At 47.9% G+C, this 26574-nt stretch overlaps 1 protein-coding gene across 4 annotated transcripts in view; it reads left to right on the top strand.

Moving 5' to 3' along the window:
- Positions 1 to 26574, top strand: part of LOC126547602 (uncharacterized) — a 460580-nt gene that overhangs the window by 245477 nt on the left and 188529 nt on the right. The window lies entirely within an intron of this gene.

Raw genomic sequence — 26574 nt, 5'->3', positions numbered from 1 at the left:
CTTGAATTTGGTGGAAACTTCAGTACAGCGCCCACGGTCCTGCCACACCGCAGCCTAGCTCGTGGGCATATCCAGACAGACAAATACGGGCGCTCGTTGTTTGCGTCGTCATCTTAACGCTCCATCAGATGCTGGCCCGCGATTTGAACTGGCATTGCAATGGCTCGACAGCAAAGGCCACTTTGGAATTGATGCCAGGATATGACTTAAGGACGATTTTTTCAGTTCTTCATTTGCCCTACCGGGGGAGGCTTCTCCGAGCCCCAGTAACGGTGAAGCGCTGCGCTTCATTCAGGACCCAGACGTGAGAATCACGGCATTGCGCAACAGTAATCTTGTGCGCAAGGTGTTCTTATGTTGCATCACCGCCCTTCGCTCAAGCGCGGACATTGCGCGATTTTTCAGCGTTACTGCAGGTGTCTTCACCAGAAAACTAGGGAGATGACCCAACGAAGTTTAGTGTTAGTGAAGATAAATAACGCGTGAAGGGCTGCAGAGGATACACTGAAACAGCAACGTCAGCTCGTTCTATTTACTCTATTTGTACGATGTCAATAAACATTCGGAGGGAAGTAGTCCAGCAAATGACGTTCGTTCAGATATGCTGCTCTGGCAAGTCAGCTGTTACAAACAACCCAGTTCCGCTGCTATCGTCGTCTCTGATGGATGCCCTTTTTACCACGAGAGAGCTAGATCTATAGCTTTGAACAGCCTCCGATATCGCTGTGCGATGAGGCCAAATCAAATCAGTAACCAGATATTCATTAACCTACCCGTGGAGCGACGACGTGAGCTGCATTGAATGTTTTAATCAAGTGTGTGTCACAGGCTATATCCCGCATTTATGGAAATTTGAATGGGTGGTGCCAGTGCTAAAACCAAGAAAATATCCAGTAGCTCTGGACTCATACATACCGGTGTCGCTGACTTCCTGTGCAGCGAAGGTAATGGAGAAGATGGTATATACAAGACTCACCTGGTACGTCGAACAGCGCCGGAAACTCCCAATGGGCATGACTTGGTTTCGGGAACGTTTAAGCGCATTTCGATGGCGTCGCATTTCGAACGTCGCATTTCGATGGCGGCAAAATGCGAAAACACCCGTGTAATTAGATTTAGGTGCACATTAAAGAACCTCAGGTGGTCCAAATTTCCGGAGTCCCCTACTACGGCGTGCCTCGTAATCAGAAGGTGGTTTCGGTGCGTATAACTCCATAATTAAAGTAAATTAAAGATCATTAACTGTCTTCGAGGGTGTGGCAAATCTGCTGCCTTACGAATGCTAAAGACTCTGCCTGCACAAGATGTCGTACTCCTTACGGACTCGAAGGCAGCATTACAACTACTCTGTCGTGGTTTGCGATTAAGAAAGTTTTCACGCAGATCACAGTCATCCGTGAAAGACCTCAACAAGAAAGGCTTCAATCGAAAGTTTCAGTGGATCCCTCCTGACATTGGCATTGGCATTGCTGGAAATGACGAAGCTGACGCCTCTTGCTTACGCAGCACTCTCACATTCCCCTAAAGTCAAAGTACCAGAAAGCAATCAGTTCACGATATCGGACATTTTTGCTAAGTTTTCTATCCCTTTGGATTTTGCCACATGAGTCTTACGTTATCAGGCGGTTTCGTCGAGAGGAATCTACGCTACTGCACCTAATAAGGACAGGATCTGCATATACCCCTGCATGGCTATTCAAGACGTGACGTACCGATTATCGGCTGTGTACTTCGTGCAGTGAGACAGGAGACATCGAAAACTTTATGTGGTCGTGCCCAAGCTATGGTGGTGAAAGGGGTGCTCTACTTAAGAACTTAGGAAAGAGAGGCCTCCCATATGCATGTCTGAGACGCCTTGTGTTTCCGCAAGGATCTGCTATAGCCCGCAAAGAAGCTTCACGCTTTCTCCTAACATTTATAAAAGACACTGAACTATTCGACATATGGTCAAATACCCCATTGACAACGAAAGAGACGCTCAGACGGAGCAATTGCCGGCCTCGATTCCCTGGCTAAACCCGCCTGTATTTACAACTAACCACCACCACATAGCGTAAAATTAATCAATTGCTTTCTTATTAATTACTCCATAACGGGGGGACGACGACGAAGTGTTTCTATCATAGAACGCTTGTACCTTTGTCTCGCTTTGTTTCTTTCCAAACTCTGGGAGCTGCCGCTCCCTTGTTGCGGCAATGGATGAAGAAGCCCTCGAAGAACTTCCTGGAGCCAAGCCATCACGTGGGGTCGCGTCCAGGAAACGTGGAAATGCGTCAAGTGACATGGACAGCGAGGCAACCGAGTTGTGCTCGGACAGCGTCGACTCGTCGGACGACGATTTCACACCTTTAATGAGCCGAACCACAATAAGAAGACTGCTACGGAGGTCATCGTCCCCAAGTGTCTCCACCGTGAAGACAACACCGCAGCGCTGGCCGTACACTATGCTCTTCATGCCTGTGGACCCAGTGTCCAATCTGCGACTCCTAAACAGGCAAGTCCTTTCTTCGTTTCTTGAGGGAATCGCGCCAAACGAGATAAAGGACGTGAGAATAAACGCACGGAACAATGTCCTTGCAGTAGATGTTCTACACCGTAGTGCACTGCAAAGCCTGCGGCACGTAACGGAGATCGACAAAGTACAAGTGCGATCCATGATACCTACAGGCTGCTATGACACTGTCGGCGTCATTTCTATACCAACCGACGACTTACCGATATTAATAAAGCCAACTACAGAAGGCACTCTTATCACGCACATCACAAGACTTGGCAACACACGTTGCCTGAAGCTGTGGTTTGAGGGAGACAGCCTTCCCTCACACGTCAAAGTTGGCCACATCCGCCCATACGTACTGAAGCCCCTGCAATGCTACAAATGCTGCAAGATGGGACACGTAAAAGTGTCTGTAGGAATAACCTCGTGTGCCCACGGTGCACTGAATCTCATTCAGCAGATGCCTGCCGCGCAACTGTGTTAAAGTGCCCTAACTGCCATGGTACTCATGAGGCCTCATCCAATGATTGCCCGCGAGTGCGGAACGAGCGAGCAGTACTCAAACGTATGGTACGGGACCTTTCAACACACAGAGAGGCTGCCGCTACTCTCAGGCGACGACGACATCGCCACCGAAGAGCATCACTAAGAGTTAAATCTACTGAAAGATATACACCATCTTCCGGCAAAGCGGCTACCGTATCAACGCCGACTTCCACAAAGACAGACACTGCGAAAACGAAGAAAGGGGCAAGATTCGCACCTCCTGAAGAGTGGCCTACACTTCCACGAGCACAACCTGCATCGGAGTCACATCAAATTGCACCGCCCTCAATGACCTCACGAACCGCGGATGCGAGGACGACTGAGGATCACCAAGTCATAGTGATGCTGAAGTCACTTATGGACGCCATGCGCATTCTACTGAGCAGCATGAAAACCTCGTCGGCACAGAGCGCACTGCAGGTGCTGGACACCTTGAGTTCGGTGCTTGCGGCTCTAGGGTAAAACCACTGCCCGAGAATCGCCGTCGTTTGAAGAGGAGCTCAAGAATGCATCTGTCGGTCAGTGGAACGCCAGAGGGCTTAAGTCACGCATGTCCGATTTTAGACAGTTTGTCTTTACGCACCAATTCCCCATTATCGTGATTTGCGAGCCCAACCCGTCAGCTCCCATCAGACTGTCCGGGTATGAGATCTTTATGTCCTCTACCCACGGAGAGTGCAGCAAGGTCGTTGTGTTTATACGCCGTGACTTGACTTATGTACAGCACCCAGTGCCTCCTGACGAAGAAAATCAATACGTTTGCTTAACAGTGAAAAAGAAAAAGCTCACGTTCACAATTCTTGGAGCCTATTTATCTCCAACACGCCGTCTAGATTGTGAGCGCTTACGGGGAATTTTGACATCAACTCCACAGCCGTGGGTGCTCACTGGTGACTTTAACGCCCACCATTACTTATGGGGAAGCTCCAAAGTGAACTCTAGAGGCAGAACATTGGTGTCCCTTGCCTATAAACTCGAATTTTGCCTGTCAAATGATGGAAGACCTACTTATCTGCGTGGACCAGCGTATAGTAGCTGCGTGGACCTTACCTTCGTTTCGCGTTCGCTTTCGAGAAGAGTGCACTGGTTTTCGGATTTAGAAACGCGGGGTAACGACCACATCCCAACCTATTTGAAGATCGAAGGTTTGACTAGCTCCAAGTCCTCCAGAGCCGTCTAGTGCACCAATTGGCCTAAATACGAAATAATAATGGAAGGCTATTGTCGTGACGGCACCTCCTATAACCTACAGGGAGCGATAAAGGATGTCATACAAACAACCACGCATTTGCTTTCGAAGAGTTCTGCCCGCACCGATTTCGACATCGAACTAGCGAAACTTCGAGCAGTTCGCCGTCTTGGACTCCACACGTGAATTACGTGAAAAAGCGGCTGACTGCTATCTGTCACCTGTTCAGGTTCCTTGCAGGAAAAAGTTGGGGAGTATCTATATAAGCTGTGTTACAGCTGTACATGGCGTTGTTCGTTGGAATCCTGCGATACAGCCTGCCTGCAATATCCAACACCTGCAAGACTAACCTGCGTACGATTCAGAGTATTCAAGCCCAAACCCTTAACATATGTCTTGGCTTACCACGCAGTGCATCAACGGCTGAAACCATTGCCCTTGCGCAGGATTACCCAATCACGACGCACATTACCGTTGAGACAATGCGTATGCATCTCAGGCATTATGCTGGGACCCCTTCCCACCACTTGGCGAGCCTCACTGCTGCAAGGCCCTGCTCGACATTTAGCGGTATTGTCAGTGCACATCGTGCGTCGTTTACTTCATCGTACGCACCTGCGACCAAGCCAGCGTTTCCTCCGTGGTGTTTGAGCTGTCCACAAATTCATATAATGATTCCAGGACTACAGAAGAAGACAGATCTACCGGCCCCTGCTCTAAAACAGCTGAGATTACTTCTTTTGCATGAAAAGTACAGCAACCACGTGCACATCTATACCGATGGATCGACTACGTCGTGCAATTCTGGTGGTGCCGTGGTTATTCCAACGCGAGGAATGACACTGCGGTTCAAGACATCGCATGTCACGACCTCGACGGCGGCAGAACTAACGGCCCTGCGTCGAGCACTGGAATCCATTGATTCTGAAAGACCTAGAATATGGGCTGTGTTCTGTGATTCAAAACCGGCATTACAGCGCACGCACTCAGTTCTCCGACACTGATGCCATGACCAATTGACATACGAAATCGCGAAACTTTACCATCATGTCCAACAAAAAGGTCACGAGGTCGTCTTTCAATGCGTACCTGGCCATTGTGGAATCAGTGGCAGTGATTCTGCCGATAACGCTGCTCGCACAGCACATCAAGAAGAGCACAGCGTTCCAATTCCGCTTTCGAGGACAGACGCCGCAAGGCAGCTTCGACGCCTGGCACGTAGTCTCACACTGACCGAGTGAAACTCGCCAAACTTACGACTTATGCGACTGCATCGACTAAACCCCTCCCTGCAACTCCGACCTCCACTCGGACTTCCTCGACGTGAAGCTACGCTTCTCTGTCGCCTTTGGTTAGAAGTTGCCTTCACAAAGGCATACTCTTCATTAATTGGAGTGACTGACAGTGCAGCATGCGAGGTCTGTGGCACCGAAGAAAACATCGACCACCTGCTGTGCCACTGTCCACGATACACCCCAGAGAGACAAGAACTTGCCAAAGCTTTCCAAAAACTGGACAATCGCCCGCTTTCTGTGCAGGTGCTGCTGGAACACCGCCCCAATCGGCCGTCGGCCCATAAAGCGGTGAAGGCGCTTTTGTGCTTCTTAAGGACGACGGGCTTGTGCGACCATCTGTGACCATTAATGTAATTTGTGTAAAACCACACACGTCAGCGAACTCACCGCAATTTCCTTCTTTCCTTCCCTCCTCTCACTCCCTGTTATCTTTCTTTTCCCCTTTCCCATTCCCCCGGCGTAGGGTAGCCAACCGGACGTTATTCTGGTTAACCTCCCTGCCTTCTACTTATCTCTTTCCCTCCTCCTCCTACTCCATAACGTTCGTGGGACAGTATTTGCATGGTCAATGCATGTAATCAATTACGTTTTTGAAATAAATAATTGTAATTGTTCTTTTTATTGTTTTGTTATGTGTACAAGTCTACTTACCGGAACTAGTTTGCGAGCTTAAGTACAAGTAACGACATGTATATTGTAGGCTTTGACATGCCGCCACTGTTGTTCCTCTGGGCTGGAAGAATTACTTTGAAAATCGTAGTTTAAATCTGTTTAGACAACCAGTGCTTCAAAACATTCACGGAGCACAATTTTTAGTGGGTAATTGGCGGTATGGGGCATGCGCTTATTTGTACATCATAAGCTGAACTTTCACGAAAGAGAAATGAACAGACTTGAGCAATTGCGCTGTGTATTCATTCAATGCGACAGCGGTAAGCTTTCACAGCGAACACCGCCAACTTGTTGGGAACAACCTCTTTGTGATACGCACAACCCCGTCTTCCCCCGCTACAGTAGTGCCTGCTGTCGCCTCCGAAATACAAGGACAAATGTCACAGCTCTCGGAGTCTGCGTGGCACACAAATGTCCACGCAAATTGCCAAGCGGGAAAGTTGCGCGCTACTTTAGTTGTAAGCGTCCTGCTCTCAAGTGCTGATCGCCGCAAGCTCGTGAGTTCGATGGTGGTGGTGGTGGTGGTGGGCAATTTTGTCTTTCTTCGCCATATTGAGAAGGGAAAACTGAGATGAAATGGCGGCCTCTCGACGACCGCTCAACATAAAGGACAGCGGAACACTGCAAATACTGTTTCGACCTTTTATTTAAGTGCTGTCGCAATAATAAAGCCTAACTGTGAAAACGTTCGGTTTAACCATCTGCTGAGCTATGAAGTTACTTGTTACGTTTGAATATTTGAATTAGACTTGACTTGAGTGCTGGAGAGGCAGAAACGAGTCACAAGAAGGCAGATAAGTTCACCAGAGGTAGTTCTGGCTGACAACCCTGCACGGGACGAGAGGGAAGCTCGAGAAGACGTAAAAAAAAAAAAGATTGACGAACAAAGTACGGTCGGAGCAGCACATGGTTCTCGTCAAAAGCGCATTAGCATTGCTTTAAGTCCTCCAGCATATACTACTACAGGGAAGCCTCACATGGTACGTGCCTGCCGGGCTAGAGTTTTAAACGCACCACGGTACATATCCCACACCGTACACCATTAATAAAATATATCCGGAGAGGGAGATATAGATGGACTGCAACGATTGTAATGGCATCATTGGAATCAGACATATGCTGGCGGGGTGTCCCGCGACTCTCCCCAACCTCGTTGAAGAATGGACACAGTGGGAGAAAAGGATTCAAAGCCCATTGTTTCAGGACCAACTAAGGGCCGTCCAGAAGGCCCATGATGTCGCTGAAAGGCTTGGCCTGACAGCCGCCTTGACTTAAGAAGTCGAGCCTCCGTACCTCATTACCATAAATGTTTTCACACACACACACACACACACACACACACACACACACACACACACACACACACACACACACACACACACACACACACACACACACACACACACACACACACACACACACACACACACACACACACACACACACACACACACACACACACACACACACACACACACACACACACACACACACACACACACACACACACACACACACACACGCGCGCGCGCGCACGCGCACACGCACACGCACACGCACGCGCACCCACACACACACACGCACGCACGCACGCACGCACCCCCCAACACACACGCGCACGCACCCACGCACGCACACACACACACACACACCACGCCGCGACGCCTCTCGCCACCACCCTAACCTGGTGGCGAGAGGCGAAAGCGGCTGGTCAGTACAAGTATCCGCATTCAGTTACGCCATCACCGAGCTCTACAACTAGTGTCGCTATGTTTGTGTGTTCAGGGTTTATTTCTTACTTTCTTCGGGTGTTCAGCTGGGTTCAATGAGTGTAGCCTGCTACCCACCACGTGGAGAGTGCGCCCCGTTCCTCCCTTAACTATGCAAAATGATGGAGGAAAAATGCAGTCGCGTCTCTAAAACCGCTGGTGATGTTTTTTTTTTAATTATTATTATTTAAGAACTTGCATGCACGATAATTGACAGGGCTTAAAGGGACACTAAAGGTTAATATTAAGTCAACGTGGACTGTTGAAATACCATCCCAGAAACCTCGAAACGCTTGTTTCGTGCGAAGAAGAAACTTATTTTAAGAGAAAATGCGTTCTGGAGCGTCCGCGTACCTCTAGCGCAGTTCAAATCGGCCGCCCTCCGATCGAGGAGTGGTTCGGCCGGAATCGACCGACTGACGTGGTTCAGACAGCCGAATGTAGCATTACTCAGTTGAGGGACTGCAGATAAAAAGTGTCCTTTACACATTCGTTGTCACATTATGTGTTGCTGCAAACAAATGAATGACAACAAGTAAGACTATTGCGGCCGCATCATTATCTATCTATAAGCAAAATTACCACGAGTGAGCGCAATGGCTACAAACACTTAATCGTGCTATTTACCAACAGTCATGGCTGGAAATGTACTCTTACCGCATAAGCATGTTGGTTGGCGGCAATTTCAGCGTGAACACCTGCCAGAACCGGTGAAGTTTAGTCACAGTGGTAGCGCTAGCAGCTGTTTTATTTTTATTTTTTATTAGTTTGATTGGTTGCCTACGTTATTGTTCAGGGGGCACGGTTCTGAGTTGATACGCATTAAGCGAACAGACCCATGTTGTCACAGTCTGCCGTTACAGCTTGACATCGTGTGACTTGAGCGGTACATACTCGAAAGGGGCAGCGCAGCGAAACTGCATCGACTTCTCGTGCGCAAGGTACGCGTTCGCCCCACAGCGCTTTGCTCCCTTGGCAATGGAAGGCATGCTATAAAGCTTCCCATGCACGAAATTCTCTTAAATTCTCCCTTCAGCGCAGCGCTGACGAGCCTTATATGTTGCGGCGCCTTGCATTTAGAAGCAACGCCTCGCGTTTTGTAATACCCGAAACCGATACGCGTGGGATGGGGGGCCTGTTTTGGGAGGCCGGCGTTCCTGCAGCGCCGCAGCTCATTCCTAGGCAGCGCCTGGGCAGCGGCCTGGTTGGTGCGAACAACGAAAACCTCGTGTACAACGATGACAACAACAACAACAAGATGAATAAAGAGGAAGATTCATTATCGTGTCGTCATCCGACAAAAATAACCTGCAGCCAAATCCATCGGAAAAACACCTGGTAGAAACGTTGTGCATTGGCCGCATATATAAATCAGACTACAAGATTGATTGATTGATTGATTGATTGATTGATTGATTGATTGATTGATTGATTGATTGATTGATTGATTGATTGATTGATTGATTGATGACCAACTGGTTTATTTATTTATTTACTTATTTATTTATTTATTTATTTATTTATTTATTTATTTATTTATTTATTTATGTCGTCGTTATTGAACAATGTAGATATGAAATGAAAAGAAGCGATAACAACATAACAGCACGGATATAACAGCGAAAATAGTTTGCTCCAGAATATACTTTCTTCCAATGAATATGCACGGTATGAATGGCGTCATTCCACTCTATTGCTCAGAAAGCAAGGTTGTAGAAGAAGGAGTTACAGGTCAGTTTCTGCCGCATATACTGATACCATGTCTGGCCCCTTTATATACGATCTTTATAATCCGTGCTTTCCGCTCCTGCTGGTCGGCGGCCATTGGCACATGCACTCTCGTATGAGAAGCAGACACGGCGTAGACCGCAGAATTCACCCTATATGCGCCCTCTCGCGAGAAACTCGCAAACACACTCCTTTCACTTTCGAGGTCGCTCACTGATACGCGAGCAGACTGTGCATTGGGCTTCATAGCCTGAAGTCAAAGTTCGCTACCAGATGCGGGTAGGGAAAGTGCCATCACCCGTTTTGCATCCGGAGCTGACGCCTGCTGCGCAGCCAGGCAGGGCCTTGCACCCGTCACCGCGGAGCCCGGCATGACACGCACAGAATATATATATATATATATATATATATATATATATATATATATATATATATATATATATATATATATATATATATATATAAATTCTAAAGGAAATGGTGGGGGGGGGGGGGGGGTAGCCAATGCTGAAGAGCCCTTGCTCCGTACGGCAGTCCGCGCCGCCACCGCCCGCGCGCTGCAGCAGTCACGCTTTCGTCACCTTGCCCTGTCGCTGGCGCTAAATATACCGTGTCGCGGAGCACTCCGCATGGAGTGGCAGCCGTGATGTATGTACGCAGAGTCACGCTATGCGCGGCCAGTGCTCGAACTCTTCGTGGGAAGCGGCGTGAGAAACGGCGGCTGCTTCGCCACCCTCGCTCTCTCCGCGCACGGCGCATATAGCGCGCGTGGCTCTCGAGACGCGCTGCTCTGCCTGGAGCGCGGCGAAACAAGACGCCCGAGAGTGCACGCGCCCTGCACCCGAAGGCGAGCGACCAGACGTGTCACGCGCGGCGTCGTCGGGGCGCCGCGAGGCGGCGCCCGTAATTCCCAGGCCCGGCGCTGTGTGTGTACCAACAAGTCTTCTCGGTCTTGACGTTGTCCGCGGCTTCCGCCACTCTTCCGCACCGCGAATTGCGGACACGTTTAGGGGATTTACGCGATGACAGTCGGAATTCGCCACGAAAGACGGAGGCGGCTCAACTCTGCTGGCGGAGAGGCCGTCTCGGTCTGTGTACATGTGTCAGTCGAAAACGGTAGCACCCGCGGTCTCGGCGTGATGACCCTAGACATAGTTGTTTTACTTTCTTTCTTTCTTTCGTTTTGTTTTTTAACGAAACGCGGCTCGCCACAAAATAGGGCTGCTAAGCTCCCATTCTTTTCCTGGTTAGAGAAGGACAGAGAGGACGGGTAGATGACAAGAAGCTGCCACATAGCTGCTTGGACGGCTCGGAGAAAAGCTGCTTGGGCAAACTCGGAGGAACAAACATGACGCCTTTGTTTTCTCATATGAAATAAAAGTACCCCCCCCCCCCCCCCGCCACTCTCCAGATTCACCCTCATTAACATAACTCCTATGCGTTGCTACGAAGAATCCGCAGTTGCGGTTTTCTTTAGATGTTGCTTCTGCGCAAGAAGTGGCGCCTGTACCAGGACGCCTTTTCCTGTGCCACGTCGTATCTGGAAATTCGTAGTAACGTAATAAATTGCTGTGACTGTCTTACCACAGTATAAAAAGAAGTTCGTGACATCGCGTCTGGCTCTCACTCCTGTTCGCGAGATTACTCGTTCTACGACACATTCAATTCTCTCACAGGGACAGCCTGCCTTTAGTGTACTAATGTCTGAACGAGACGGTTAGGAACAAGCGCCGTGCCACACGTGCGTGACTTTTGCCGACAACAAGGGCCAAGCGATACATTTCTCTGAAAGCTTGTGGCAGTTAACACTGGTCTACGGCCTACTATTATAGACAATTTTCGTGCGCTTGATACGTATCTGAGGCGTTTTCTATATTTCGCTGTTTGGAACATAGGGCACGGACGTGTTCTAGATATCAAACCTATTTCTCCTTTCATCGTTATTTTTAAAGCTGGCGAATTCGTAGCAGTTCATGTGCTTAGCCATGGGGCAACATTGGCTCCATCTTACAGAATCTATCGTTGTGGCTGAAACCAACGAACTCATAAGGAACTAATTAAGCGAATAGTGGGAGTAGTAATATGGAAGTTTACATTACATTACATTATGCAGTTTTACGTGCCAAAACCACTTTCTGATTATGAGGCACGCCGTAGTGGAGGACTCCGGAAATTTCGACCACCTGGGGTTCTTTAACGTGCACCTAAATCTAAGTACACGGGTGCTTTCGCATTTCGCCCCGATCGAAATGCGGCCGCCGTGGCCGGGATTCGATCCCGCGACCTCGTGCTCAGCAGCCCAACACCATAGCCACTGAGCAACCACGGCGGGTCGTAATATGGAAATTTCTGATCATTATTTCTTTTTTTTTTCCTGCACATACGGGTGCGGGGAGCAGAAAAGCACTGTTTAGTGTCATGAAAAGGCTAAATGATTAGAAGTTCTCTCTGCTTATGTTCACGGTGTGTCAATGCAGTGTGCATTTCTGAGCATTCTTGCATTTGTGTCTATCAGCATAGCTCCCGCCGTGCGATGCCGCGAGGAAAGCTTTCCTGCATCCGTGAACTTAACCAATAGCCGGCGTTTCTGGTCAGGTAGGGTGATCTACCTGAGCGTTTACGCACAATGTTCTGTTTAGACTTAACGCGTCGATGCTGGGGAACAACGCTAGCACCCAAGCGGGCCAAATGAACGAAACCGCCGCTCCGTTGCGCACATCGCGAGTAGGACGCAAAACAGAATCCCCTTCGCGCGCGTCTCTCTCTGTCAGTGAGTGTGCACGCACTATGCTTCTTTTAACTCCGTCTTTCTTTTTAACTGCTACTTTCGTTTTCCTTCAGAAAAACCATAGTATCTGGGCGAGCTGGCACATTTGTATGGTTGAATTGCAGCTTCCACAAAATCCGACAGACGCAGCCAAACGGAGACGTCTTTCACCCGGAACATCTGATGATGCATGCTATATGCATGGCTATCGGCTAACCTTTTCTGTAAAACTTATTTCTTTTCTCTCTCTCTCTCTCTTCATTATGTATATTAACAAAATTAAACGTCCAGCTCGACAGCAGCGCTAAGTCTGTGGGCCTCTTGCGCTGGCGTTCTGTGGCCACGTGTGTCGACAGGCCTAACGAGCTCGGTCCTTTTCGCCCGCACGTGTGGAGAACGTGGGAAGTCTATGAATGACAGCTACCGCGCGGCATGAGCTCTCAGCCACTCCCTTCGCATTCCTCCAGTCCTTTGGTCGCAAGATGTTTCGAGTTATGAAGAACGCTTATAAGAAGGAGGGGGGCGGCGTGGGCTGAATCATCGTGGAACCGGTGCATAGCGCGTCATAAACGACTGCGAATGCGGCGCACCGGTGCTGACAGATGGGACCCTCTCATCCTTAGCGGAATGTTTTGGCGCGAGAGGCCTTCTATAAAGCTTGTAATACCCTAGCCACACGTAGCCCTGTCGATCGTGTTCTATCCCGACCGGGCTGAATCGCGATCAATATCGCACCGTCTGACTATGAAATTACTTATTCCTTTTCAGCTAACTCTCTCGCCCTGCTCTGTATGTCAGTGTGACTTTCGACTGATGCACGCCCCCTTTTGAGGCAATGTAACGTTTGGGTTATAGACAGGCGCACTAAGAATTTCCTATTGAACACCCTTAAATATTCAACACCGTTTCGGGCGTAACTTTATCACGCGAAATAATCGTCATCAATATCACCTGAATTTACTTCCTTCGAAGCTGTACTCGCAGCCGATGGATGGATGGATGGATGGATGGATGGATGGATGGATGGATGGATGGATGGATGGATGGATGGATGGATGGATGGATGGATGGATGGATGGATGGATGGATGGATGGATGGATGGATGGATGGATGGATGGACGGACGGATGGACGGATGGACGGACGGACGGACGGACGGACGGACGGACGGACGGACGGACGGACGGACGGACGGATGTTATGAGCGTCCCCTTTGGAACGTGATGGTGGGTTGCGCCACCAAGCGCCACCAGCGGGTCCCTGTCACGAACGCCATGCGGCAGAGTTTCATAACGCTCCTGACAGGGAAGTAGCTCGCGCACAGCATTAAAGGAAGAAAATACGCACAAGATTGATGAAGATTGGGGGATGACGACAAATTTACGGCTGAAAACTGCGCACACTTGTAAAATCCTTCTCTATGCTGGATTTAGCGTTGAACGTAACATCTATACTATCAATTCCCGCTTATTGTCAGAGCTCATCCAACGGAAGGTTATTTCTGCATTTAAGAACACCAACATTTATGTCCTTCTGGAACGCGAGCACCTTGCCAACACAGCACATTACACAGATGTGACGTCTGCAAACAGTGCAGCGTTTTCTGAATACGTATTCAGCATCCAGCCTATAATTTCTCACGCGAGATATTGCGAGCCACAGGATATCGCACCGACGTGCACTACTGCTCTGTTTTATATCGCTTAATCTTTACTTCTTTTTATCACTGGCTCTTCGCTTGCCTGAGGCGAGAAAAAAAGAATAAGAAAGAAAGCTGAGCACCTTGCCAGCGGATGGCATGCAGCGAAGCCATCAGTCACATCGTACATATGTCGGATGTGTCACCTTGGATATGTTTGCTTCCTTTGCTTTCTTTCTGTGTACGCCGCATCCGAAAGCTGCATGCATCTCTTATGTATAGCATCATTTTCAGTGCATAAAGTGTCACTACACTTCGCATACTTTTCTCGGCTTACGTGATCGTAGGCTATAAAACAAACACGAACAAAAAAAAAAACAGAAACTAGAGAGCAAAATAAAAGATCAGCTTCTAACGCGTGCTCCGGCGCTCTACCAGGTATATATATATGGTATACGGTATACATCATCCGCAGAAGTCTGCGCGTTATGGGCAGTCTGCACTGCGTTTTCCCCCAAGTGGCGCCTCGGGCTCTTGCTAAATCTGCCTAAAGAGCTGGGGCGAGGAGCAGAGGGAAATGTGCGTTTAACGAACTCCGCTGCGCATCTGCAAGTGGAACGAGATCTCGGGGAATCTCGACTTGGTTCTCGTTAGTGGCCATTAGAGGAAAACGTACGGGGCACGCCATGGCTCTCGGCGTGCCCGCCTATGAGAGGGCGCCGGCGTGGAGACAGAAGGAACAAATACACATATATATGAGAGAGGCTATGCTAATGAGGAGAGTAGGCTATTCACTGCCACCGCCGCTCACGGTGAGCGAGAGGGGTATATGGCCTGTGTAGCCTCATCAAATCGTCTTATGGAAACCAGACTGTTCCCGTATGACGCGGTGAGCTCTTCAAAAACCAGTCAGCGGCGGTGCCGCATGAATTTCGCTTGACTCGCGGGCGTCTGGACACGGGACGTTTATTAAAGACATTCATGCGGCTTCGCTATGAGCTCTACACGCGATCAGAAGCCGTGGCCCTACATCACTTTGTATAAAGTCAGTTCTCTTCGTGCTGTAAAGAAAGGCGACTATGTAGTTTGCGACGACTCCCGTTCGCGTCCTTACAATAATTATATTTTTTTTTCTCTTTCTCTTTCTTTCTCGTAGTTCTGCACTCTTCTCCTTTCTCGGTCTCTCCCAAAGCGGGGAGCAGGTCATTAGGACTCATTCCGCACGCCGCCTTGATCGACCGCACACCGAGGCGGCTCGGAGAGGCTCTCTGTTCTAATGGCTGTTTGCGGGCATTTTATGTGGCCCCCAAAATGGGCTGCGCGGGCTTCCGCGAGTGCGCCGCGTTCCCGGGCTCGACCGGACCAGAGTAGCGGGCTCGGGATGCTTAAGTTTGAGCTCGAGTGCGCTCTGACTCGCCGGAGCTGTCATTTTCCTCCGAGCTGGCTGTTCGCGCTCGCTCGTGCCGAAACTAATAGGCCGGTCGGTTGCTTCGGGCACCCCTCGAGAGGACGACGATGAGCACGCGCGAGAAGCGAACCGATATCTGCGACGTGATTTACTGCCGTGTCGTCCACCCGAGACGAACCCGCAAGGCCAGGAGTATGCCCTACATCGGCTAGGGATCGTGTAAGGAGTGGTTTTAAGGGAGATTCTCCGCATGAGAGGCTACTGGCAGCAGACGGCATCATATGGAGTCGAGGAGCTGTAGTATGGACGTGTGAAACGCGTATATCTCCGTCTCTAACAAAAAGTTCAGGTACATTTACCTGACAGGGAATGCACGCGCAAAGCTCTTTGTTATAGCACGAAATGTTTCTGATTTGCCGGTTTGTTAACTGTGATATAGTTATTTCAGTTTATTCCAGTTTCACCTTCCCTTCTTTGTCGCGTGCATCCGTTCCACACTCATTAAGAATCTAGAAAAAAAGAGTGTGACAAAGAGAAAATAAGAAACCAAGGAAACCAGGGAGTAAAGGTGCTGGGTCCGCACCTGACTAGGTTCCTGTCTCTATAATATTTTGTACAGTCGATTAACCACGGTCACATCGTATCATCCTGTCGCAGATCAGAAAAAACAAACTCGATAAGGCATACGAATTGTCACACACACTACCAAATCAACTTAAATATCGCAACAAGAAATGTGTAAACAAGAAACAGAAAGATGCTTTTACCACAAGGGTAAAGGGGTTGAACTCCTAGAGGCATCATACAACTGAACAAAAGTATACGGGTAATCTAGCGAAGAGCCCCCGATATCTGATGTGGGGTAAACTCAATGCACAAGTGAAACAGAGCCTAACATCAAATCGGAAAAGAGTGAGAGAGCGAGAGCATATGGGAAACCTCGCCGAGGCATGTAAGCCCACCGTGATTTGTATAGGGTGGTAGGTTGGAGCTAAGATGGAGAGGTCAGAAGCAACGCGCTCTAGGCCTTGCTGCATTCCTCTTTCGACCCGTCGTGGTATCTCAGAGCATGCTATGGCGCTGCGCTGCTGAGGAAGAGGTCACCAGCTCGATCCCAAGGCGCGACGGCAGCATTTCGATGGCGTCGAAACGCAAGAACGCTCGTGTACTTATATTTGGGCTTGCTTTGAAAAAAACCCAATTAATCGAAATTAATACGGAGTCCTCCAATCAATCAATCAATCAATCAATCAATCAATCAATCAATCAATCAATCAATCAATCAATCAATCAATCAATCAATCAATCAATCAATCAATCAATCATTTAATTAATTAATTAATTAATTAATTATTTAATTAATTAATCAGTTATATTTACGAGAAGCAGGAGACGGAAAAGAGAAGAACGTAAATCGCTCGCAATCTGGAGATAAAGCAAAGCACCGAAACAGTGCACGCTGATGGTGCTCGACAGTGGCCCCTCGTTTGACAGCGAGTGAACATATGAAGTGCCCTGCGAAGTGCGCGTCCTTCCTTGCGGCCAGTGACCTCCCTACATGCCCACTTTGTCGTGTCCGATTTTCTTGGACTGACCGCAATAAAGACGCCATACGTGCGCGCACCCTGTCCGTTAAGAACTCTTACTACACCGACAATAAAGTAAGTGCAGCGAAGAGAGTGAAGCGCGTTGCGTACCCTAATTATTTTATTATTTTATCATTTCATTTTGCCTGTGCCTCCGACACATTTCGTTAACCCTCAAAAACGATCGTGCTGTGTTTGAGATTTTTCGAACTTGGTGGCTTCGATGAACCTGTCGGTGCACCGGCCTGCCTGTCTATCAAACGTCATCTTCCGAACGCTTCCAGAAAACGTCCACCGGAAAAAAAAATTGGAGGGGAGCGAGGTATCTAAGGCATAACGTGCCAAACTGCCCAATTTGCCTCAAGACATAACTCATCTAGAAACGACGGGGAAGGCTCGCGTAGAGCACTGAAGGGAATTGCGTATATCTCGGATCGATTAAATGGGCACTTTGGGCATCACGTAGGTGTTTCCTTTCTTTTTGTCTTCTATCCCTTTTGTTGTTCTCTCACTCTCGCTACTTGGGAGCGGCACTCTGTTTCGGGAGGTCCCGTTGCCGAAAGCAGGCAATTTCCCTTGCCGCTTTCCTCCCTTCTTTTCGGTTTTGCTTTGTTGTCTGAGGCGCCTTCGATTTCTCGTCCCACTGCCGGTTTGGGAAGAAGCGGACGACGTATCGCCCGATGAGGTCTGCATAGACCAACCCCCATCGATCAGGGTCCGCGAATACGGGGACCGTGCGCGCGCGCTCGCTCACTGCCAAGGGGTGCATGGAAGCGGGGAGGGGCGTTCGCCACGGCTACGTGCCAGATACCGAGCGCGCTGCTCCCGCGGCGCCGAGCTGGACGCCCCTTTTCGGCTGCAGCGAGCGTGCAGCGCTTTCAAGGCGGGAAGGGAGAGAGCAGCTGCCTCGATGCGAGACATATCCGCGCTGAGAAGAACGGCCAGAGGGATGCGGCTTCCCTTCTGAATGGCCTCGCCGATAGTGCACTGCCGGAAGCCGCGAGTGAAACGTGCGGTGCTGAGCACTTGTCGCCCGCCGAAAAGAGCAAGAAACAAGAAGAAGAAGAAAAATAGCTAACACGCGCATCACGACTTTACGGTGGAATCGGGGAATGCACCCGCCGGATGTTGGTACCACGGAGTAAGATATACAGGAGCGTCGAGCCTATAGTCATGGAGTTTCATACAATAATTACTGGAGGGAACTCTGGCACTGCGATCGTTCAGCCACCGTGGGAACGGTGGGAAGTACATGGATTCGTCTGTCCTTCGTACTTGTGGATTCAGCTGGACGGCCCTGTGGTTTTGTTTATTACGCTTTATCTGTCTTCATTGTCCTAAACTTCAAAGCGATCTATACTTCTCTAAGTGCAGAATACTTTGCGGACACACACAACCGCTACTGATTTCAGCGGCTCAACCTGTCGAGGTGGCCAAATTGAACCGCGCCAAGCGTCTCAACACGCTGGCTGCCCGCAAGAAATTCATAAGGCGGTTCTATGTCGCTCGCCGATGCGTGCGGCCGTAACGTAATGGTTTCAATATCGGCCTTCTGTGCTAGAGGTCCTGTGCTCAAATCCTGACGTCGGACAATTTTAATAATGTTTGTTTAATTATTTGTTACACAGTACTATGTTGTAAAATGACGAATTTACAATGTCGCCGAGCCGTTTGAAGCCAGAAGGACGAAGTTTAGGCCGATCCATGTACTTCCCATGCTGGCTGAACCATCCCCATTTCATCTCCCGTCGACGGTAGCGCCAGAATTCCTTCTAGTAATTATTGTGAGGAATTCTATGGGCCTAGTAGCTCGTAATGCATTTGTCAGCGTCCTCTTTACCGTCCCGGTGACGTAACCCGCCTACGGCGTTCCATTCGGCTGCCTCTCGCTCTTTGTATTCCTTCGCCGCTTTCTGCGCACCCTATATACATATATTTATAAGTGCACAACTAGAAACCTGTCTAGATGAGCCCATGCCAAACATTGCTAACCGTACTGTGGAAACGAATTGGTGCCTTTTTAAAGAAAAGGTACACATTCTCGGGTGCAAAAATACGTACCGATACGCGTCATATCAGGCAAGCATCGTTCCCCATGGTTCACTGCTTCATTAAAACGTCTTTTAAGTTTAAAAAAAAAAAAAAAACGAGTTTTTCGCAGAGCCAAAACGAACGGATGACCTTATCGCTGTGATTTTTATCGTGCCATAGCTTGAGAGTATCAAAAATATTGAAGGACGCCAAGCATGTATTTTCCACAGCACGCTTCCGTCATTTTTGACTGATAACGCCAAGAAATTTTGGAACATCATTGCTGGTCCCAAGCATAACACAATAGTTCTTAACGATAGCAGCGGCGCAGCCATTCCTTCATCACAGTGTTCCCAAGTGCTCAATAACGCCTTTTCTAAGGCATTTTTTTAGCAATCATCTGTTTCCCTCCCTTGTTTTCACCCGGTGCAGAATCCATTAATGGACCCAATTTTTATTGACAGTTTTGGTACACAAAGTCTTAGTAGTAATATAATGGTTGCTTCGTCTACAGGAATTGAAGAGATAAATTCAAAATTTTTAAAGAATCAAATGTTTATTCTTCCATTTACTTGTGTGCACCGCTTTCGCAATCTTTGGATTTAGGACACTTGCCCTGGGACTGGAAGGTGGATAAGGTGGTACCATTATTCAAGCCTGGTGATGCCCATTGCGCTATCCAGATGCAGACCCATATCGTTAGCGTGTATCCGATGTAAAATGTTTGAACACGTCATGTATTCTAATTTGGTTAAATTTCTTGAAAATCATTAGTTTTTTTTTTTTCCTCATCAGCATGGCTTTCGCAAATTATTTTCGTGTGAAAAGCAGCTCATTTCCTTCACCCACGACTTAGTTGACGCATTATACAGGGGATTTTTCATTTAATGTATATTCTTAGATATTCAGAAAGCATTCGATCTTGTTAATCACCAACTACATTGTTTAAAGATCAGCAATCTGAATATTGACCCTAACATTCTTTCACGGATCGAAGGCTTTCTACATAATAGAACTCGATTTATGACTGCTAATTACGCTGATTCTTCACCATGTTCTGTTACCTCAAGCGTGCCTCAAGGTTCGGTGCGGGGGCCGTTATTGTTCCAAATGTGTATTAATGATCTTCCAAATTCTATTAACTTCACTATCAGGCTTTTCGCAGATGACTGCCTCATTTACCGAGTAATCACTTCTCTTTCAGACCTATCCATACTTCAATGTGATTTAGATAAGGTATCTAGTTAGGGCAACACTTGGCTCATGAAATTGAATTATAACAAATGCAGGGTTTAAAAAATGCGTGTTTCACACAGGTCTCTTGTTGCGAATCTTAGCGCGCCCCATATTTTAGGCTCTGTACTTGAACAGGTAACAACTTATAAATATTTAGGGATTCATATAACTGCTAATCTTTCATGGCAACCGCATGTCGATTATATTGTTAAGAATGTTAACCGCATGCGTGGTTACTTGCGGCGTAACTTTTCTATGTCTCCATCTTCATTATAGCTACTACTCTACAAAGCCCTAGTGCAATCGAAATTATAATACGCATGCTCTGTGCAGGACCCGGGCCTCGAAACCCTTACTTATCAATTAGAATCGGTGCAGAATCGCAGCACCCGTTTCATATTGTGTAACTTCTCCCGCACTGCTTGCGTAACTGCAATGAAAGTACCTTGAACTTTCCTAGTCTTTCCCTTCGTAGAAAACTCTCGCGAATGCTAACCTTTCACAAGATTTATTACCACAATTATGAGCTAAAAGGTGATATTCTTTCTGAGCCATCATTCATATCACCTCGCACATGTCATCGCCATAAGGTACGCATTCCATACTGCCGGACTAATGTGTACTTTAACTCCTTTGTGCCAAAGACGGCTAGCGATTGGAACCACCTACCCACCAATGTTGCTGATATCTCTGACACGTGTTTACTTAAGAGAGAGGTAGAGAAAGCAAGGACAGAAAAGGCAGGGAGGTCAACCAGAAGAGCACCCGGTTTGATACCCTACACTGGGGGTGGGGGAAAGGGGAATAGAAAGAGGAAAAGGGAGAGAGTAAGCACTGAATGCGTGTGGGAGGGACAATATACAGAGGAACACTATAAACGGTCTCTTAAGCAGGTGCACTTCAAGTATTGCACTAGTGCACGAATCGCTTTTCGTGCCAGTGAGGGTGCGGCCACGGTACGAGTATCGTTGACTCAGTGAACGGTCTTGGGCCCAGTCGGTGCAAAGTCGCCCGCAGAGAAAGAGGCGTTGTACATCGTAGCGGGAGCAGCTACACAATAGGTGTTCGATGGTTTCCTCGCAGCCACAGAAGTCGCACATCGGGCTCTCGGCCATTCCCAAACGATAGGAGTATGCGTTCGTGAACGCCACTCCCAGCCACAAACGGCACAGCAAGGTTGTTTCGCCGCTGGGAAAGGCTAAATGCAGTTGTAGCCGTAGTGTGGGGTCCAGTTTACGTAATCGGCAATTGAAGGCAATTGAAATCCAGAGATCTTGTGACTTTTTGCGTGCAAGTAGGCGAAGTTCCCTGGCATCGTCCGACCTCGCCAAAGGTGTTGGACGCGTCTGGGTATCTTCGTGGGCAGATCGGACAGCCTTGTCAGCTAAGTTGTTGCCGACGATGCCACAGTGAGCAGGAATCCACTGAAATATGATGTTGTGCCCTCTTTCCAGAGCATGATGGTGCACTTCCCTGATGTCAGATATCATCTGCTCGTAAGTTCTGCGGTGTAATGCAGACTTGATACTGTGAAGAGCTGCCTCAAATCACAAAGTACAACCCATTTCTCTGGTGGCTCTTCGGTGACATACGTCATAGCGGCATGCAGAGCTACAAGTTCTGTCGACGTAGCTGTAGTCGTGTGTGACAATTTGAATCTAACTGTAACCTGCTTAGCGGGAATGACGAATGCGGCAGTTGAGCTGGTAAGTGAGGTCGAACCGTCGGTATATATATGTATGCGAGCATGATACGTCTGGTGCAGTAATAGGAGCGTAAGTAAGTTGCTTCAGAGCCGGCGATGGATGATTGGACTTTTTTGTAATTCCAGGAATGGTAAAATTAACGTGAGGCTGTCGCAGGCACCACAGTGGAGGTGAAGGCTTCGCCGCCGGTGTAAAAGATGACGGTATGCACTCTTGATGAGCGTTAATCACTCTTGAAAAGGTCGCTTGAGGTCTCTCGGCTGGTAGGGAGGCCAAATGATGGTCGGGGATCCTTGACAGATGGCGAATGTGCGCTCTGAGAGAGTCGACAGCTAGATGTGTCTGGATCATATTGCCTCCCGCGATGGCAATTGTTGCTGCTGTTGAGGTGCACCGAGGCAGCCCTAAACACGTGCGTAGGGCTTGACCTTGTATGCTCTCCAAAGCGCGAAAAACTGCCGCTGAAAACCGTGTGTTTGCCTAATCTGCCTTGTTACTAATCTGATCTAGCATTTGGCCTATATATATAAATATATATATATATATATATATATATATATATATATATATATATATATATATATATAGCACGCCGCAGTAAGCGTTTTGCAAATGTGCAGGTCTCCGCCAAGACTGTCCTACGCGTGCCCATGTTTGTTAGATGGCGGCTCAGGCATTCGTATGATCCAGTGGGCTATGGGCGAGAGTTCGAGTCTTCTCGAAACAGGACGCATTGTACCTAATGCATTCTGGCAGAGTGAGATAAAGAAGAAAAAAAAAACATGATAAGACAGGGAGGTGTCCCAGCCGGACGTCCGGTTGGCTAATGTACATGGTTGAAAAGTGACGACAGATTAAAAGAAAGGAGACGACAAAGGCGAAATAAGGTAGGGTTGATGTGCACAGTAGTATTGTCACAGAATGTGTATGAGCGTCTTCTCAGGTCCGTCGTCTTTAGGAACGTCATTGGCGCGAGCGCAGCGTTATGGACTTTATGACGGATGAGGCCAAGCTACCGCGGGCCCTCAGGTCGAGCACCTAGCGCGTTCTATTCTCGCGCTACATAGCCGTGAGGCCACTTCTTCTTCATCGGCTTTGGGGGTGATAGTCGCGCCGCTACACTACGTTTGTTAGAAGTTATTCAACTATATACGAGGGGCCAGAACTGTCGCTGCTGTCTATACCCGGGCATTGTTCTTTGTCCTTTTCTTTTTTCTCACGTGATGTGCTGGGGTGGTCGTGTACCTTATACGCGACGACGCACATGATAAGGGAGTTAGGCGACAAGTAAAGCCATTAACATATATAGTTCAGCAAAGGACAGGACCAAAGACAGAGCGCGGGGGCACTCGAGATCTAACTGTCTGTGTAGAGAAACTATAATGAAAAAATGAAAAAGAATTCAAAGCTCCGATTAGTCCGGAAGTCTTCAATTCACCTAAGAAGCTTAGCCTGTACGTTCAAGCTTTTTAGTTTAATAAGCAAGGGGTGGTGGTTAATCTTGTCGAAAGCCTTCGAAGAACAAAAATATGCGATCAACCGAGAGCGACGATCGATGCGGAAACTTATAGAAGGCAGGATAATTTTGTGTTGCATAATTACGTTTTCTAAAGTGCAGGTTTTCCCCGAATGATAAAGCGCACGAGAAAGCGGGAAAAACTGGGAAAGAAAAAAGAATGAAGAATTAAAAACGCCCCGGAAACTCGGTACACAATCATCCGTGTAAAGTGGATCCGTAATTAAAAGGCGATTGCTTGCTCCCAGTAAGTCAGGATGGAACCACTCTAGCAGCACCGTCCCTCTCCTAAATATAAATGAATAAATAAATAAATAAATAAATACCAGATGTTTTTTTTTTCATTCGAAGAAAATGTTGAACTAATTGCCTGTTGTTGCCACCTAAGACCGGGATATATCCCAATCATCAAAAATAAGCTCCACTCATTAAGGCATGTATGAAATAAATAAAATAAACGAAAAAAAGGAGACGGAAAATAAGAAAGGAAAGTAGCGAAGAATGAAGTATCGCTTAAATGCAGCGTAACCTGTTCCATAATGTAAAAAGCATTGTGTAAGCGATATGCGGGCGTGACATGTAGCACAATTCTACTCCATAGGCTGTATTACCAGAGGAGGTGGACGGGTACTTGCACTAGAAAAGAAAATGTACAATTAACTAATTAACAAATTTTCACTAATTAAATTTTGACTGATACTAAAGGACGCGAATTACAACGTGCAGATTGGAGCATCAAGGCACATTCAATTAGAAGTAATCTCGTAACTATAGGGCCAGATTTGAGATAAGCGCCGTCAGAATGGCAGTGGAATGTCCTGTTGTTTCACTTTTTTTTTTCTTGTTACAAAACATATTTGCAAGCACTACATAGCAAAAAAAAAAAAACTCGTTTGTGGTCTGCGTTTCTTTTTTCGTCATAAATCTCATTTCGTCATCTGAAGGAGCAAAGAAATAAGAAAGAAAAAAGTTGCCAGTGCAGTTTTTTTTCTAATACATCGAATGCTTCTATGAAGAACTATGCGTATTTAGGCAGCTTGTAACGCCTCATCTTCCTTAATTCTCAGTCCCAAGTAAATGAATGGTGGTTGCAAATAATTTGAAGGCTGTTTTCATGTTCCTCTAAGTCATGTGTCCAGTCGTAGGGGGTATAGCTCCAGGAGTGCGTCACGGAAGCTTAATCGCTGTGTGCCGCAGCATGTGAACATATTCAGTGGGTTTTGGGAAAAGCCCATGTATGCGCACCAAGTTTAGAGAAATTATGCAACCAAATTTGGCAAAAACAACAGCAAAAAACACCGGGTGTATATGAACCAACATCGGGTGACGGCTCTGTTAACTTAGAGATAGAAGAGCAGGAGGACGAGGAGGAGGAAATAAAGAGAGAAGGCAAGGGATATTATCCAGAAATGCGTTTGGTTGGCTACCCTACTCTGGGGGGCGGGAAAGAGGGAATATAAAGATAAGATAGAGAGATAGATAAACGTGAAAGGAAAGCAGACAGCTTAACCAGGGGATATCTCCGTTTCTATGAAGATCTTCGACGAAAACAAGCGTACACTTTTTGAAAGACGCTTTGAGACTGTGGCCTGAAGTGTTCAATACGTTGGGCCAGGAAAGGCGCGCGTTGTGAATTTTCTGAGACAGAACTTGATATGCGACTGGGAAAATTGCTTCCAGATATTTTTTTATCTAGCGCCTCTACCTTTCTCTCCTTATGGTCATCCACGTCATTTTCTTTTTCCTTCTGTTCCACTTCCTCTTTGTCCCAGCACCAAGTAGGTGGCTAGAATCGACACTAGTTCAGGCCTACCTGGGGCCCTATAACGTAAAGCAAGGGCCCTATAACGTAAAACTATTCCAATGCATTTTTATTCCAATCTCCTCACGTCAAATTTACGTAACCGATGCAAGCATCGGATGGTGACCCGCAGCGATGTCTAAACAGCCCAATCGAACGTTCTACTCGTTCATAGATCACCGTTGTTCGCATTCAAGGGGGAGGGAAAGAGATAAGTAGAAGGCAGGGAGGTTAACCAGAATAACGTCCGGTTGGCTACCCTACACCGGGGGAATGGGACAGGGGAAAAACAAAGATAATAGGGAGAGAGGAGGGAAGGAAAGAATACGAATAACATGGCCTGTGCTGAGTAGTTTTTATCTAGTTGGCTGAGAAGAAGCGAGGAGCAGGCTCAGATGGAGAGGGTTTCGATTGGGCCGAGCCAGCGCATTGAATATAGGTAACCGCATAAAGAGAGCGATGCCGGCGTCTGCGATTGGTCCGCTTCCCCTTACTTAGCTTGCGGTGGCAGGTCGACAATCGCGGCGGCGTGCAACGGAAGGTTAGGAATGACGCTGAAACGGATCCTCAGCAAGGAAGAGTGGGCAGGGCGATGTCGTAAACGTGCCGAAAGGGCTCTATAACGTTTTACTGCCACGCAAGAAAGGTTTATTATACGGAAATAAATACATGCTCACCTGCAGGTGCGAGTAACGAATTGCGGAGCGATCGCCAGGCAGCCATCTTATATTCCTTTCGGAACGGCGCAGTTTCTGGCTATTCAAATAAATGTTCAGTTTTTATCGGCATATTAGTGCATCTTTGACGCGTACACGTCACTTTGACGCGCTGAGTTTTCATGGTTTTGTGACGTCGCGTGACAGACAGCCGAAGTGGGCGCAGCCCGAAAACTTTTGGCCAATAGCAGAGGGCTAATGGCGAAAAGGCGTCGGATCAGGAATAATTATTTTTTGTTCGGTTTAATCAAGCATGATCAGTGTTGCTAGATATGGGGCCGTTTCCTGAGCCAACTTCGAGTTCCCCAGACCACATCGAATCGCACCACTGCTAAGTAAGGAATGCAGAAGCAGATGCCACATTCCTGAGGCAATGCGCCGTGACAACCTGACGGCTGTAATGCGCCGTGACAACCTAGCAGCGTCGCCCCGTCCGCCTTTGAAGAGGGCATTGCAAGTCAGCAAGGCAAGA

The sequence above is a fragment of the Dermacentor andersoni genome, chromosome 1 (assembly GCF_023375885.2).
Source record: "Dermacentor andersoni chromosome 1, qqDerAnde1_hic_scaffold, whole genome shotgun sequence".
Classification (NCBI taxonomy): Eukaryota; Metazoa; Arthropoda; class Arachnida; order Ixodida; family Ixodidae; genus Dermacentor; species Dermacentor andersoni.
This window is presented reverse-complemented; position numbering and strand designations above follow the sequence as displayed.